Source organism: Kogia breviceps, chromosome 3, assembly GCF_026419965.1.
Source record: "Kogia breviceps isolate mKogBre1 chromosome 3, mKogBre1 haplotype 1, whole genome shotgun sequence".
Classification (NCBI taxonomy): Eukaryota; Metazoa; Chordata; class Mammalia; order Artiodactyla; family Physeteridae; genus Kogia; species Kogia breviceps.
In genome coordinates this window covers 131,454,065-131,470,529 of record NC_081312.1, presented here as the reverse complement: position 1 = coordinate 131,470,529, position 16,465 = coordinate 131,454,065, and positions in this window count along the sequence as shown.

The following is a 16,465-nucleotide window of genomic DNA, read 5'->3' as shown; positions in this document are numbered from 1 at the left end:
CAGTAACTGAGCAGGTCCCTGGAGCGATTTGGCCAAAGGCCATCTCCTTTTGTATGTTCATACCATAAAGTCCAGGATGCATACCAAGGAGAGTACAGTCGGGCCCTGAGGCTTAGGAGGGTCTTAGTGGCGCCTTCCTCAGAGGGCAATGCTCGCCACAGGACTTCACCTGGTAAGAGACACTAATGGGAACAGAATGGAGGTGCCTTTACAAGGTAAACACTGAGTTACGATATGATCCAGCAGGCACACTCGTGGGCCCATAACCTAAGAAAGAAGACAGAAGTGGAAAGACACAGGCAGGCAAATCTGCATTGCAGGAGTATTACAATAGCCAGGACATGGAAGCAACCAGAAAGTCCATCAACAGATGAGTGGACAAAGAAGAACAGGGACCTGAACAGATGGAATATTAGCCAAGGAACAAAAGGAAACAATGCCATCAACAGCACCATCGGTGAGGCTAGAGTTCATCACGCACCTTGCAGTAAGTCACAGAGCGAAAGATACATAGCCTACGATATCACTTATAGGTGTTCCCTGAAAATTGATATCACTGAAGATATTTCCACAGAGAAAGGCAATCACAGATGCAATAAACAGATTTATGGTTCACCCATGGACAGGTGTGAGAATTGTGTACATTAGGAAATTGGGTTTAAGAGAGAGATACAAACACAGGTGAAATACAAAATCACCAAAGGCCTACGGAATACCAAGAGAAGAGTACTCAACATTGTGTCATAAGCTACATGGGAAAAGGATCCAAAGAAGACTAGATACATGTTTATGTGTAAAAGAGCCACATCTTTCACACCTACAACAAGCAAAACATTGTAATCAAACTTGCTGTGAGAAACAATAAACATTGAATTAAAAAACGAACAAGTCAGTCGTGAGGCACAAACATAAGGGGCTTTTTCCTGGCACAGTCCATTCTAATTGACAACCGAGAATACGACTTCCACGGAGGCTCTGTTACCCGAGTAACCAGGTTTGGTAAAGGAGACCTGCTGCCGCCTTGTGGCCGTTTCTCAAAACAGCAGCTTTAAACCCAGTGCTAATGGTCACTTGATATTCAAAATCATTGCAGGCCTATAAATGACACCTGCCCTCAAAAACGATTCTTGGGTCGTCAATCGAGGAAAAAAACTCAAAAGATGTGCACACTTGAAAACGACAATTTCAAGAGGCATATTTTGTGCACATTTTGTCTTCTCTTTCTTTCTCTTGTGATAAATAAAAGGGCATGGAAAAATGCTCAACATCAGGAATTAATAAAGCCATGCAAATCCAGTCGACAGAAACGTTCACCCACCGTCGTCAGAATGATCATCAGCCACAGAGTCTACAAAGAATAAATGCTCAAGGTGTTTTAGAGAACTCTGTGCCCTCTAGCGGCCGCTGGGACGTTACCTGGTAACAGCTAGTAGTGAGAACACCGTGGAGGTGCATTGAAAGGTAAAAATTGAGCTAACCTGTAATCGGGTAGGCCCACTGATGGGCCTATCTCCCGAGTAGACCAAAATCAAAAAGACACAGGCTGGCCATCCTGCGCTGCAGCAACATGTACCATCGCCAAGACTTGGAAGAAACCCAAATGTCCATCAACAGAACAATGCACCAAGAAGAAGGGGGCCCATGTGCACAATGGAACATGAGCCACGGAAGAGCATGCAACAGTGCCGCTGGCACCACCGTAGAAGGATCTAGAGATACCCACCCAGAAGGAAGTACGAAAGAAACCGAAATAGAAATATCCTATGACATCACTTATAGCTGTTACTTCAACATTGATACCCATGAAGTCATTTCCAAGAGAAGGCCGTGCATAGATGCAGAAAACCAACTATGCTTAACCAAGTGGAAAGGTGTAAGGAATGTATGAATTTGGATATGGGGGTTTACAGACATGTACTGATACACATGACATATATAATCACAAAATACCTAAGGAATACCAAGAGAGGTCGACTCAACACTCTGTAATAACCTACACGGAAAAGGATCCAAAGATGAATAGATTGATACATACATATGATGAACCAGATGCAGTACACCTAGAACACACACCACATTTTTACTCAATTGGCTGTGATACTAGATAACAATTAAATTTTAAAAAACACACAAGAAGTAAGGAGATATAAGCTCTTGGGGGTTTGCCCTGACACACTGCACTCTCATTTGCAGCCTACTAACACAATTTCCAGGAAGCCTCTGTTGCAGGAAAACCCAGAGTTGGAAATGGAGAAATGCTGCCGCCTTGTGGCCGTTTCCCGCAAGAGCGGCTTTAAACGCATAGCTATGGGTCACTTAACATTCACAAGGACTCAGGCCTCTAAAAGACACCTGCCCTCAAAAAAAAAATGTCCTGAGCTCGGCAGTGGTGAAAAAAATTCGAAGGAGGCAAATGTGTCAAAGAGATAGTATGAAGAGGTAAGTTTTACTCACTCTTTATCAAAAAAAGCAAAATGGAGAAAAGCTCAACCTCAGGAATGATCAGACTCCTCTAAGCTACAAAAAGCTTTCAGCTCACCCAAGTTAACTACCGTCAGCCAAAAGACTACAAACAATAAATGCTGAAGGGGTTTTAGAGAACTCTGTTCCCTCTGTCTGCGGAGGACATGTCTAGTTGTAACAGCCAATAATGAGAACAGAAAGGAGCTGCGTTTTCAATTAAAAATTGAGCCACCCTTCCATCCAGAACACCCACAGCCGAGCCTCTCACCTGAGAAGACAGGCTGCAAGAGCTGCACTCCACGAGTTTTCACAGTAGCCAAAGACACCGAAGCAACCCAAATGTCCATCAACAGATGAATGGATAAGAAGAGCTGGTCCGTGGACACAGTGGACTATTAGCCATGGAAAACAAGGAAACACTGCTCTTTGAGGCACCCGAGATGAGCCTAGAGATCATCACAGAACATGAGTTAAGTCGGAAAGCAAAAGGCATACCGTATGACATCACCTATAGGCGTTATCTAACAGCTGACACAAATGAACATATTTCCACAAAGAAAGACACTCACACACTTAGAAAACAAACTAAGCTTAAGTAAAATGAAAGGTGGGGGGAATGGATAAATTAAGATTAGTGTCACCATATGTGTACAAATACGTATTAAATATATATATCAAACAGACCGACCATATAGCAAGGGAGGTCACCAGAACACTCTGCAATAATTTACATGGGAAGAGGATCTGTACAAGAATCTATATCTATATCTATATCTATATCTATATATAGATATATATATATATATATATATAAAACGTACAAATGAACCAGATTCTGTACATATAGGACCAACAGTATTCTAATCATTACCCCGATTTAAACAAATTAAAAGAGCGAACAAGAAGTAATGTGACATACACTTCTGGGGTTTTTTCCTGGCACATTCCATTCTAATTGACAACCTGGGAACAGGACTTCCAGAAGGCTCTGCTGCCCTAGTAACCAGATGTGGGAATGTAGCAATGCTGACGCCTTGTGGCCGTTTCCCACAGCAGCAGCTTTAAAGTCAGTGCTAATGGTCACTCAATATTCACACCCATTGCAGGCTTGTAAATGACACCTGCCCTCCAAAACAAAATCCTGGGGTCGAAAATCGACCAAAAAAGTCGAAAGAGGGCAACCTTCCAAGAAGACAATTTCGAGAGGTTTATTGTACTCACGGTTTTTTGTTTTCTGTTTTTGTTTAACAGAATAAAAAAAGGCGTGGAAAAATGCTGAACCTTAGGAATTATTAGACACGAAAATACACGTTACAAAAACCTATCATGTCACACCACTCAGCATGGCCATCAGCGAAACTTCTGCAAACAAGAAATGCTGACGGGTTGGTGAAGAAATGCGTACCCTCGGTTCTAAGTGGGTCGTGGTAAGAGCCCCTAAGGAAAACACAGTGGAGTTGCCTGGAAAGGGTCAACATTGAGCGACCGTTCAATCAAGCGTACCCACTGCTGGGTCTATCACCTGAGAGGATGAGAATCAAAAAAGACACGGGCTGGCAATCCTGCAATCCAGCAATGTTTACCGTAGCCAACACTTGGAAGCAATGAAAATGCCCAGCCACAGAGGAATGCAGAAAGGAGAAGTGGTCCATGGACACAATGGAAGAGTACTCCAGTGAAAAGTAGAAATTCCATTTTAAAAACAGATATAAGTAAGGAGACATCAGCTTTGGGGGGTTTCTCCAGACACATCCCACCGTCATTGATAACCGAGGAACAACACTGGCAGGAAGGTCTGTTTCACTAGTTACCAGAGTGGGAAACGCAGAAATGCTGCAGCCCTCTGGCCGTTACGTGCAACGGCAGCTTGAAAACCCGTGCTAATGGTCACTTCGTGTGCACAAGTCCTGGAGGGCTGTCAATGAAACCTGCCCTCAAAATGTCTTGAGGGAGGTAGTGGCCAAAATATTTCAAAAGGCGGCACATAGTTCAAGAAAAGAATGGGATGAGGTAAGCTACACACACAGTTTGAAGGAAAAAAGGACATCCCTGAAAGCTCAATTTCAAGGCTTTATGAGACGCATGCAAATCCAACCACACAGGTATCGGCTCACACCAGTCAGAAGAACCATCAGCAACAAAACTACCAACAATTCATGCTGAAGGGGTTGTGGAGAAGTGCATACCCTCTAGGTTAAGTGGGACTTTGCCGCCAGCCGCGGCGGGTCCTCAAAGTGTAGCAACAACCGACGAGAGGGGGTAGGGAACTGAACGCACTAAGGTATGGGATCAGAAGGGCACAAGCAACTGACGCTTGCAAGGCAAGTTTAATAACAAAGCCTAGCCGTATATATACCCCTAAAGCAGGGAATTTGCCTCGTCACGCCTTATCGGCATCAGCTGGTTGGTTGGCTTCTCGGCTTAGTGACACCTTATCAGCATCAGCTGTTTGGTTGGCTGCTCGGCTTCTCCCTCAAAGGCACCAATTTCCCCTCCAGGGTTGCTTTTCCTAGCTTTAGGGAACAACCAGGGACTCCCAGTAACTGAGCAGGTCCCTGGAGCGATTTGGCCAAAGGCCATCTCCTTTTGTATGTTCATACCATAAAGTCCAGGATGCATACCAAGGAGAGTACAGTCGGGCCCTGAGGCTTAGGAGGGTCTTAGTGGCGCCTTCCTCAGAGGGCAATGCTCGCCACAGGACTTCACCTGGTAAGAGGCACTAATGGGAACAGAATGGAGGTGCCTTTACAAGGTAAACACTGAGTTACGATATGATCCAGCAGGCACACTCCTGGGCCTATAACCTAAGAAAGAAGACAGAAGTGGAAAGACACAGGCAGGCAAATCTGCATTGCAGGAGTATTACAATAGCCAGGACATGGAAGCAAGCAGAAAGTCCATCAACAGATGAGTGGACAAAGAAGAACAGGGACCTGAACAGATGGAATATTAGCCAAGGAACAAAAGGAAACAATGCCATCAACAGCACCATCGGTGAGGCTAGAGTTCATCACGCACCTTGCAGTAAGTCACAGAGCGAAAGATACATAGCCTACGATATCACTTATAGGTGTTCCCTGAAAATTGATATCACTGAAGATATTTCCACAGAGAAAGGCAATCACAGATGCAATAAACAGATTTATGGTTCACCCATGGACAGGTGTGAGAATTGTGTACATTAGGAAATTGGGTTTAAGAGAGAGAGATACAAACACAGGTGAAATACAAAATCACCAAAGGCCTACGGAATACCAAGAGAAGAGTACTCAACATTGTGTCATAAGCTACATGGGAAAAGGATCCAAAGAAGACTAGATACATGTTTATGTGTAAAAGAGCCACATCTTTCACACCTACAACAAGCAAAACATGTACTCAACATTGTGTCATAAGCTACATGGGAAAAGGATCCAAAGAAGACTAGATACATGTTTATGTGTAAAAGAGCCACATCTTTCACACCTACAACAAGCAAAACATGTAATCTCACAGCAAAACATTGCTGTGAGAAACAATAAACATTGAATTAAAAAACGAACAAGTCAGTCGTGAGGCACAAACATAAGGGGCTTTTTCCTGGCACAGTCCATTCTAATTGACAACCGAGAATACGCCTTCCACGGAGGCTCTGTTACCCGAGTAACCAGGTTTGGTAAAGGAGACCTGCTGCCGCCTTGTGGCCGTTTCTCAAAACAGCAGCTTTAAACCCAGTGCTAATGGTCACTTGATATTCAAAATCATTGCAGGCCTATAAATGACACCTGCCCTCAAAAACGATTCTTGGGTCGTCAATCGAGGAAAAAAACTCAAAAGATGTGCACACTTCAAAACGACAATTTCAAGAGGCATATTTTGTGCACATTTTGTCTTCTCTTTCTTTCTCTTGTGATAAATAAAAGGGCATGGAAAAATGCTCAACATCAGGAATTAATAAAGCCATGCAAATCCAGTCGACAGAAACGTTCACCCACCGTCGTCAGAATGATCATCAGCCACAGAGTCTACAAAGAATAAATGCTCAAGGTGTTTTAGAGAACTCTGTGCCCTCTAGCGGCCGCTGGGACGTTACCTGGTAACAGCTAGTAGTGAGGACACCGTGGAGGTGCATTGAAAGGTAAAAATTGAGCTAACCTGTAATCGGGTAGGCCCACTGATGGGCCTATCTCCCGAGTAGACCAAAATCAAAAAGACACAGGCTGGCCATCCTGCGCTGCAGCAACATGTACCATCGCCAAGACTTGGAAGAAACCCAAATGTCCATCAACAGAACAATGCACCAAGAAGAAGGGGGCCCATGTGCACAATGGAACATGAGCCACGGAAGAGCATGCAACAGTGCCGCTGGCACCACCGTAGAAGGATCTAGAGATACCCACCCAGAAGGAAGTACGAAAGAAACCGAAATAGAAATATCCTATGACATCACTTATAGCTGTTACTTCAACATTGATACCCATGAAGTCATTTCCAAGAGAAGGCCGTGCATAGATGCAGAAAACCAACTATGCTTAACCAAGTGGAAAGGTGTAAGGAATGTATGAATTTGGATATGGGGGTTTACAGACATGTACTGATACACATGACATATATAATCACAAAATACCTAAGGAATACCAAGAGAGGTCGACTCAACACTCTGTAATAACCTACACGGAAAAGGATCCAAAGATGAATAGATTGATACATACATATGATGAACCAGATGCAGTACACCTAGAACACACACCACATTTTTACTCAATTGGCTGTGATACTAGATAACAATTAAATTTTAAAAAACACACAAGAAGTAAGGAGATATAAGCTCTTGGGGGTTTGCCCTGACACACTGCACTCTCATTTGCAGCCTACTAACACAATTTCCAGGAAGCCTCTGTTGCAGGAAAACCCAGAGTTGGAAATGGAGAAATGCTGCCGCCTTGTGGCCGTTTCCCGCAAGAGCGGCTTCAAACGCATAGCTATGGGTCACTTAACATTCATAAGGACTCAGGCCTCTAAAAGACACCTGCCCTCAAAAAAAAAAATGTCCTGAGCTCGGCCGTGGCGAAAAAAATTCAAAGCAGGCAAATGTGTCAAAGAGATAGTATGATAGAGGTAAGTTTTACTCACTCTTTATCAAAAAAAGGAAAATGGAGAAAAGCTCAACCTCAGGAATTATCAGACTCCTCTAAGCTGCAAAAAGCTTTCAGCTCACCCAAGTTAACTACCGTCAGCCAAAAGACTACAAACAATAAATGCTGAAGGGGTTTTAGAGAACTCTGTTCCCTCTGTCTGTGGAGGACATGTGTAGTTGTAACAGCCAATAATGAGAACAGAAAGGAGCTGCGTTTTCAATTAAAAATTGAGCCACCCTTCCATCCAGAACACCCACAGCCGAGCCTCTCACCTGAGAAGACAGGCTGCAAGAGCTGCACTCCACGAGTTTTCACAGTAGCCAAGACACCGAAGCAACCCAAATGTCCATCAACAGATGAATGGATAAGAAGAGCTGGTCCGTGGACACAGTGGACTATTAGCCATGGAAAACAAGGAAACACTGCTCTTTGAGGCACCCGAGATGAGCCTAGAGATCATCACAGAACATGAGTTAAGTCGGAAAGCAAAAGGCATACCGTATGACATCACCTATAGGCGTTATCTAACAGCTGACACAAATGAACATATTTCCACAAAGAAAGACACTCACACACTTAGAAAACAAACTAAGCTTAAGTAAAATGAAAGGTGGGGGGAATGGATAAATTAAGATTAGTGTCACCATATGTGTACAAATACGTATTAAATATATATATCAAACAGACCGACCATATAGCAAGGGAGGTCACCAGAACAGTCTGCAATAATTTACATGGGAAGAGGATCTGTACAAGAATATATATCTATATCTATATCTATATCTATATCTATATCTATATATAGATATATATATATATATATAAAACGTACAAATGAACCAGATTCTGTACATATAGGACCAACAGTATTCTAATCATTACCCCGATTTAAACAAATTAAAAGAGCGAACAAGAAGTAATGTGACATACACTTCTGGGGTTTTTTCCTGGCACATTCCATTCTAATTGACAACCTGGGAACAGGACTTCCAGAAGGCTCTGCTGCCCTAGTAACCAGATGTGGGAATGTAGCAATGCTGACGCCTTGTGGCCGTTTCCCACAGCAGCAGCTTTAAAGTCAGTGCTAATGGTCACTCAATATTCACACCCATTGCAGGCTTGTAAATGACACCTGCCCTCCAAAACAAAATCCTGGGGTCGAAAATCGACCAAAAAAGTCGAAAGAGGGCAACCTTCCAAGAAGACAATTTCGAGAGGTTTATTGTACTCACGGTTTTTTTTTTTCTGTTTTTGTTTAACAGAATAAAAAAAGGCGTGGAAAAATGCTGAACCTTAGGAATTATTAGACACGAAAATACACGTTACAATAACCTATCATGTCACACGACTCAGCATGGCCAGCAGCAAAACTTCTGCAAACAAGAAATGCTGACGGGGTGGTGAAGAAATGCGTACCCTCGGTTCTAAGTGGGACGTGGTAAGAGCCCCTAAGGAAAACACAGTGGAGTTGCCTGGAAAGGGTCAACATTGAGCGACCGTTCAATCAAGCATAGCCACTGCTGGGTCTATCACCTGAGAGGATGAGAATCAAAAAGACACGGGCTGGCAATCCTGCAATCCAGCAATGTTTACCATAGCCAACACTTGGAAGCAATGAAAATGCCCAGCCACAGAGGAATGCAGAAAGGAGCAGTGGTCCATGGACACAATGGAAGAGTACTCCAGTGAAAAGTAGAAATTCCATTTTAAAAACAGATATAAGTAAGGAGACATCAGCTTTGGGGGGTTTCTCCAGACACATCCCACCGTCATTGATAACCGAGGAACACCACTGGCAGGAAGGTCTGCTTCACTAGTTACCAGAGTGGGAAACGCAGAAATGCTGCAGCCCTCTGGCCGTTACGTGCAACGGCAGCTTGAAAACCCGTGCTAATGGTCACTTCGTGTGCACAAGTTCTGGAGGGCTGTCAATGAAACCTGCCCTCAAAATGTCTTGAGGGAGGTAGTGGCCAAAATATTTCAAAAGGCGGCACATAGTTCAAGAAAAGAATGGGATGAGGTAAGCTACACACACAGTTTGAAGGAAAAAAGGACATCCCTGAAAGCTCAATTTCAAGGCTTTATGAGACGCATGCAAATCCAACCACAGAGGTATGGGCTCACACCAGTCAGAAGAACCATCAGCAACAAGACTACCAACAATTCATGCTGAAGGGGTTGTGGAGAAGTGCATACCCTCTAGGTTAAGTGGGACTTTGCCGCCAGCCGCGGCGGGTCCTCAAAGTGTAGCAACAACCGACGAGAGGGGGTAGGGAACTGAACGCACCAAGGTATGGGATCAGAAGGGCACAAGCAACTGACGCTTGCAAGGCAAGTTTAATAACAAAGCCTAGCCGTATATATACCCCTAAAGCAGGGAATTTGCTTCGTCACGCCTTATCGGCATCAGCTGGTTGGTTGGCTTCTCGGCTTAGTGACACCTTATCAGCATCAGCTGTTTGGTTGGCTGCTCGGCTTCTCCCTCAAAGGCACCAATTTCCCCTCCAGGGTTGCTTTTCCTAGCTTTAGGGAACAACCAGGGACTCCCAGTAACTGAGCAGGTCCCTGGAGCGATTTGGCCAAAGGCCATCTCCTTTTGTATGTTCATACCATAAAGTCCAGGATGCATACCAAGGAGAGTACAGTCGGGCCCTGAGGCTTAGGAGGGTCTTAGTGGCGCCTTCCTCAGAGGGCAATGCTCGCCACAGGACTTCACCTGGTAAGAGACACTAATGGGAACAGAATGGAGGTGCCTTTACAAGGTAAACACTGAGTTACGATATGATCCAGCAGGCACACTCGTGGGCCCATAACCTAAGAAAGAAGACAGAAGTGGAAAGACACAGGCAGGCAAATCTGCATTGCAGGAGTATTACAATAGCCAGGACATGGAAGCAACCAGAAAGTCCATCAACAGATGAGTGGACAAAGAAGAACAGGGACCTGAACAGATGGAATATTAGCCAAGGAACAAAAGGAAACAATGCCATCAACAGCACCATCGGTGAGGCTAGAGTTCATCACGCACCTTGCAGTAAGTCACAGAGCGAAAGATACATAGCCTACGATATCACTTATAGGTGTTCCCTGAAAATTGATATCACTGAAGATATTTCCACAGAGAAAGGCAATCACAGATGCAATAAACAGATTTATGGTTCACCCATGGACAGGTGTGAGAATTGTGTACATTAGGAAATTGGGTTTAAGAGAGAGATACAAACACAGGTGAAATACAAAATCACCAAAGGCCTACGGAATACCAAGAGAAGAGTACTCAACATTGTGTCATAAGCTACATGGGAAAAGGATCCAAAGAAGACTAGATACATGTTTATGTGTAAAAGAGCCACATCTTTCACACCTACAACAAGCAAAACATTGTAATCAAACTTGCTGTGAGAAACAATAAACATTGAATTAAAAAACGAACAAGTCAGTCGTGAGGCACAAACATAAGGGGCTTTTTCCTGGCACAGTCCATTCTAATTGACAACCGAGAATACGACTTCCACGGAGGCTCTGTTACCCGAGTAACCAGGTTTGGTAAAGGAGACCTGCTGCCGCCTTGTGGCCGTTTCTCAAAACAGCAGCTTTAAACCCAGTGCTAATGGTCACTTGATATTCAAAATCATTGCAGGCCTATAAATGACACCTGCCCTCAAAAACGATTCTTGGGTCGTCAATCGAGGAAAAAAACTCAAAAGATGTGCACACTTGAAAACGACAATTTCAAGAGGCATATTTTGTGCACATTTTGTCTTCTCTTTCTTTCTCTTGTGATAAATAAAAGGGCATGGAAAAATGCTCAACATCAGGAATTAATAAAGCCATGCAAATCCAGTCGACAGAAACGTTCACCCACCGTCGTCAGAATGATCATCAGCCACAGAGTCTACAAAGAATAAATGCTCAAGGTGTTTTAGAGAACTCTGTGCCCTCTAGCGGCCGCTGGGACGTTACCTGGTAACAGCTAGTAGTGAGAACACCGTGGAGGTGCATTGAAAGGTAAAAATTGAGCTAACCTGTAATCGGGTAGGCCCACTGATGGGCCTATCTCCCGAGTAGACCAAAATCAAAAAGACACAGGCTGGCCATCCTGCGCTGCAGCAACATGTACCATCGCCAAGACTTGGAAGAAACCCAAATGTCCATCAACAGAACAATGCACCAAGAAGAAGGGGGCCCATGTGCACAATGGAACATGAGCCACGGAAGAGCATGCAACAGTGCCGCTGGCACCACCGTAGAAGGATCTAGAGATACCCACCCAGAAGGAAGTACGAAAGAAACCGAAATAGAAATATCCTATGACATCACTTATAGCTGTTACTTCAACATTGATACCCATGAAGTCATTTCCAAGAGAAGGCCGTGCATAGATGCAGAAAACCAACTATGCTTAACCAAGTGGAAAGGTGTAAGGAATGTATGAATTTGGATATGGGGGTTTACAGACATGTACTGATACACATGACATATATAATCACAAAATACCTAAGGAATACCAAGAGAGGTCGACTCAACACTCTGTAATAACCTACACGGAAAAGGATCCAAAGATGAATAGATTGATACATACATATGATGAACCAGATGCAGTACACCTAGAACACACACCACATTTTTACTCAATTGGCTGTGATACTAGATAACAATTAAATTTTAAAAAACACACAAGAAGTAAGGAGATATAAGCTCTTGGGGGTTTGCCCTGACACACTGCACTCTCATTTGCAGCCTACTAACACAATTTCCAGGAAGCCTCTGTTGCAGGAAAACCCAGAGTTGGAAATGGAGAAATGCTGCCGCCTTGTGGCCGTTTCCCGCAAGAGCGGCTTTAAACGCATAGCTATGGGTCACTTAACATTCACAAGGACTCAGGCCTCTAAAAGACACCTGCCCTCAAAAAAAAAATGTCCTGAGCTCGGCAGTGGTGAAAAAAATTCGAAGGAGGCAAATGTGTCAAAGAGATAGTATGAAGAGGTAAGTTTTACTCACTCTTTATCAAAAAAAGCAAAATGGAGAAAAGCTCAACCTCAGGAATGATCAGACTCCTCTAAGCTACAAAAAGCTTTCAGCTCACCCAAGTTAACTACCGTCAGCCAAAAGACTACAAACAATAAATGCTGAAGGGGTTTTAGAGAACTCTGTTCCCTCTGTCTGCGGAGGACATGTCTAGTTGTAACAGCCAATAATGAGAACAGAAAGGAGCTGCGTTTTCAATTAAAAATTGAGCCACCCTTCCATCCAGAACACCCACAGCCGAGCCTCTCACCTGAGAAGACAGGCTGCAAGAGCTGCACTCCACGAGTTTTCACAGTAGCCAAAGACACCGAAGCAACCCAAATGTCCATCAACAGATGAATGGATAAGAAGAGCTGGTCCGTGGACACAGTGGACTATTAGCCATGGAAAACAAGGAAACACTGCTCTTTGAGGCACCCGAGATGAGCCTAGAGATCATCACAGAACATGAGTTAAGTCGGAAAGCAAAAGGCATACCGTATGACATCACCTATAGGCGTTATCTAACAGCTGACACAAATGAACATATTTCCACAAAGAAAGACACTCACACACTTAGAAAACAAACTAAGCTTAAGTAAAATGAAAGGTGGGGGGAATGGATAAATTAAGATTAGTGTCACCATATGTGTACAAATACGTATTAAATATATATATCAAACAGACCGACCATATAGCAAGGGAGGTCACCAGAACACTCTGCAATAATTTACATGGGAAGAGGATCTGTACAAGAATCTATATCTATATCTATATCTATATCTATATCTATATATAGATATATATATATATATATATATAAAACGTACAAATGAACCAGATTCTGTACATATAGGACCAACAGTATTCTAATCATTACCCCGATTTAAACAAATTAAAAGAGCGAACAAGAAGTAATGTGACATACACTTCTGGGGTTTTTTCCTGGCACATTCCATTCTAATTGACAACCTGGGAACAGGACTTCCAGAAGGCTCTGCTGCCCTAGTAACCAGATGTGGGAATGTAGCAATGCTGACGCCTTGTGGCCGTTTCCCACAGCAGCAGCTTTAAAGTCAGTGCTAATGGTCACTCAATATTCACACCCATTGCAGGCTTGTAAATGACACCTGCCCTCCAAAACAAAATCCTGGGGTCGAAAATCGACCAAAAAAGTCGAAAGAGGGCAACCTTCCAAGAAGACAATTTCGAGAGGTTTATTGTACTCACGGTTTTTTGTTTTCTGTTTTTGTTTAACAGAATAAAAAAAGGCGTGGAAAAATGCTGAACCTTAGGAATTATTAGACACGAAAATACACGTTACAAAAACCTATCATGTCACACCACTCAGCATGGCCATCAGCGAAACTTCTGCAAACAAGAAATGCTGACGGGTTGGTGAAGAAATGCGTACCCTCGGTTCTAAGTGGGTCGTGGTAAGAGCCCCTAAGGAAAACACAGTGGAGTTGCCTGGAAAGGGTCAACATTGAGCGACCGTTCAATCAAGCGTACCCACTGCTGGGTCTATCACCTGAGAGGATGAGAATCAAAAAAGACACGGGCTGGCAATCCTGCAATCCAGCAATGTTTACCGTAGCCAACACTTGGAAGCAATGAAAATGCCCAGCCACAGAGGAATGCAGAAAGGAGAAGTGGTCCATGGACACAATGGAAGAGTACTCCAGTGAAAAGTAGAAATTCCATTTTAAAAACAGATATAAGTAAGGAGACATCAGCTTTGGGGGGTTTCTCCAGACACATCCCACCGTCATTGATAACCGAGGAACAACACTGGCAGGAAGGTCTGTTTCACTAGTTACCAGAGTGGGAAACGCAGAAATGCTGCAGCCCTCTGGCCGTTACGTGCAACGGCAGCTTGAAAACCCGTGCTAATGGTCACTTCGTGTGCACAAGTCCTGGAGGGCTGTCAATGAAACCTGCCCTCAAAATGTCTTGAGGGAGGTAGTGGCCAAAATATTTCAAAAGGCGGCACATAGTTCAAGAAAAGAATGGGATGAGGTAAGCTACACACACAGTTTGAAGGAAAAAAGGACATCCCTGAAAGCTCAATTTCAAGGCTTTATGAGACGCATGCAAATCCAACCACACAGGTATCGGCTCACACCAGTCAGAAGAACCATCAGCAACAAAACTACCAACAATTCATGCTGAAGGGGTTGTGGAGAAGTGCATACCCTCTAGGTTAAGTGGGACTTTGCCGCCAGCCGCGGCGGGTCCTCAAAGTGTAGCAACAACCGACGAGAGGGGGTAGGGAACTGAACGCACTAAGGTATGGGATCAGAAGGGCACAAGCAACTGACGCTTGCAAGGCAAGTTTAATAACAAAGCCTAGCCGTATATATACCCCTAAAGCAGGGAATTTGCCTCGTCACGCCTTATCGGCATCAGCTGGTTGGTTGGCTTCTCGGCTTAGTGACACCTTATCAGCATCAGCTGTTTGGTTGGCTGCTCGGCTTCTCCCTCAAAGGCACCAATTTCCCCTCCAGGGTTGCTTTTCCTAGCTTTAGGGAACAACCAGGGACTCCCAGTAACTGAGCAGGTCCCTGGAGCGATTTGGCCAAAGGCCATCTCCTTTTGTATGTTCATACCATAAAGTCCAGGATGCATACCAAGGAGAGTACAGTCGGGCCCTGAGGCTTAGGAGGGTCTTAGTGGCGCCTTCCTCAGAGGGCAATGCTCGCCACAGGACTTCACCTGGTAAGAGGCACTAATGGGAACAGAATGGAGGTGCCTTTACAAGGTAAACACTGAGTTACGATATGATCCAGCAGGCACACTCCTGGGCCTATAACCTAAGAAAGAAGACAGAAGTGGAAAGACACAGGCAGGCAAATCTGCATTGCAGGAGTATTACAATAGCCAGGACATGGAAGCAAGCAGAAAGTCCATCAACAGATGAGTGGACAAAGAAGAACAGGGACCTGAACAGATGGAATATTAGCCAAGGAACAAAAGGAAACAATGCCATCAACAGCACCATCGGTGAGGCTAGAGTTCATCACGCACCTTGCAGTAAGTCACAGAGCGAAAGATACATAGCCTACGATATCACTTATAGGTGTTCCCTGAAAATTGATATCACTGAAGATATTTCCACAGAGAAAGGCAATCACAGATGCAATAAACAGATTTATGGTTCACCCATGGACAGGTGTGAGAATTGTGTACATTAGGAAATTGGGTTTAAGAGAGAGATACAAACACAGGTGAAATACAAAATCACCAAAGGCCTACGGAATACCAAGAGAAGAGTACTCAACATTGTGTCATAAGCTACATGGGAAAAGGATCCAAAGAAGACTAGATACATGTTTATGTGTAAAAGAGCCACATCTTTCACACCTACAACAAGCAAAACATGTACTCAACATTGTGTCATAAGCTACATGGGAAAAGGATCCAAAGAAGACTAGATACATGTTTATGTGTAAAAGAGCCACATCTTTCACACCTACAACAAGCAAAACATGTAATCTCACAGCAAAACATTGCTGTGAGAAACAATAAACATTGAATTAAAAAACGAACAAGTCAGTCGTGAGGCACAAACATAAGGGGCTTTTTCCTGGCACAGTCCATTCTAATTGACAACCGAGAATACGCCTTCCACGGAGGCTCTGTTACCCGAGTAACCAGGTTTGGTAAAGGAGACCTGCTGCCGCCTTGTGGCCGTTTCTCAAAACAGCAGCTTTAAACCCAGTGCTAATGGTCACTTGATATTCAAAATCATTGCAGGCCTATAAATGACACCTGCCCTCAAAAACGATTCTTGGGTCGTCAATCGAGGAAAAAAACTCAAAAGATGTGCACACTTCAAAACGACAATTTCAAGAGGCATATTTTGTGCACATTTTGTC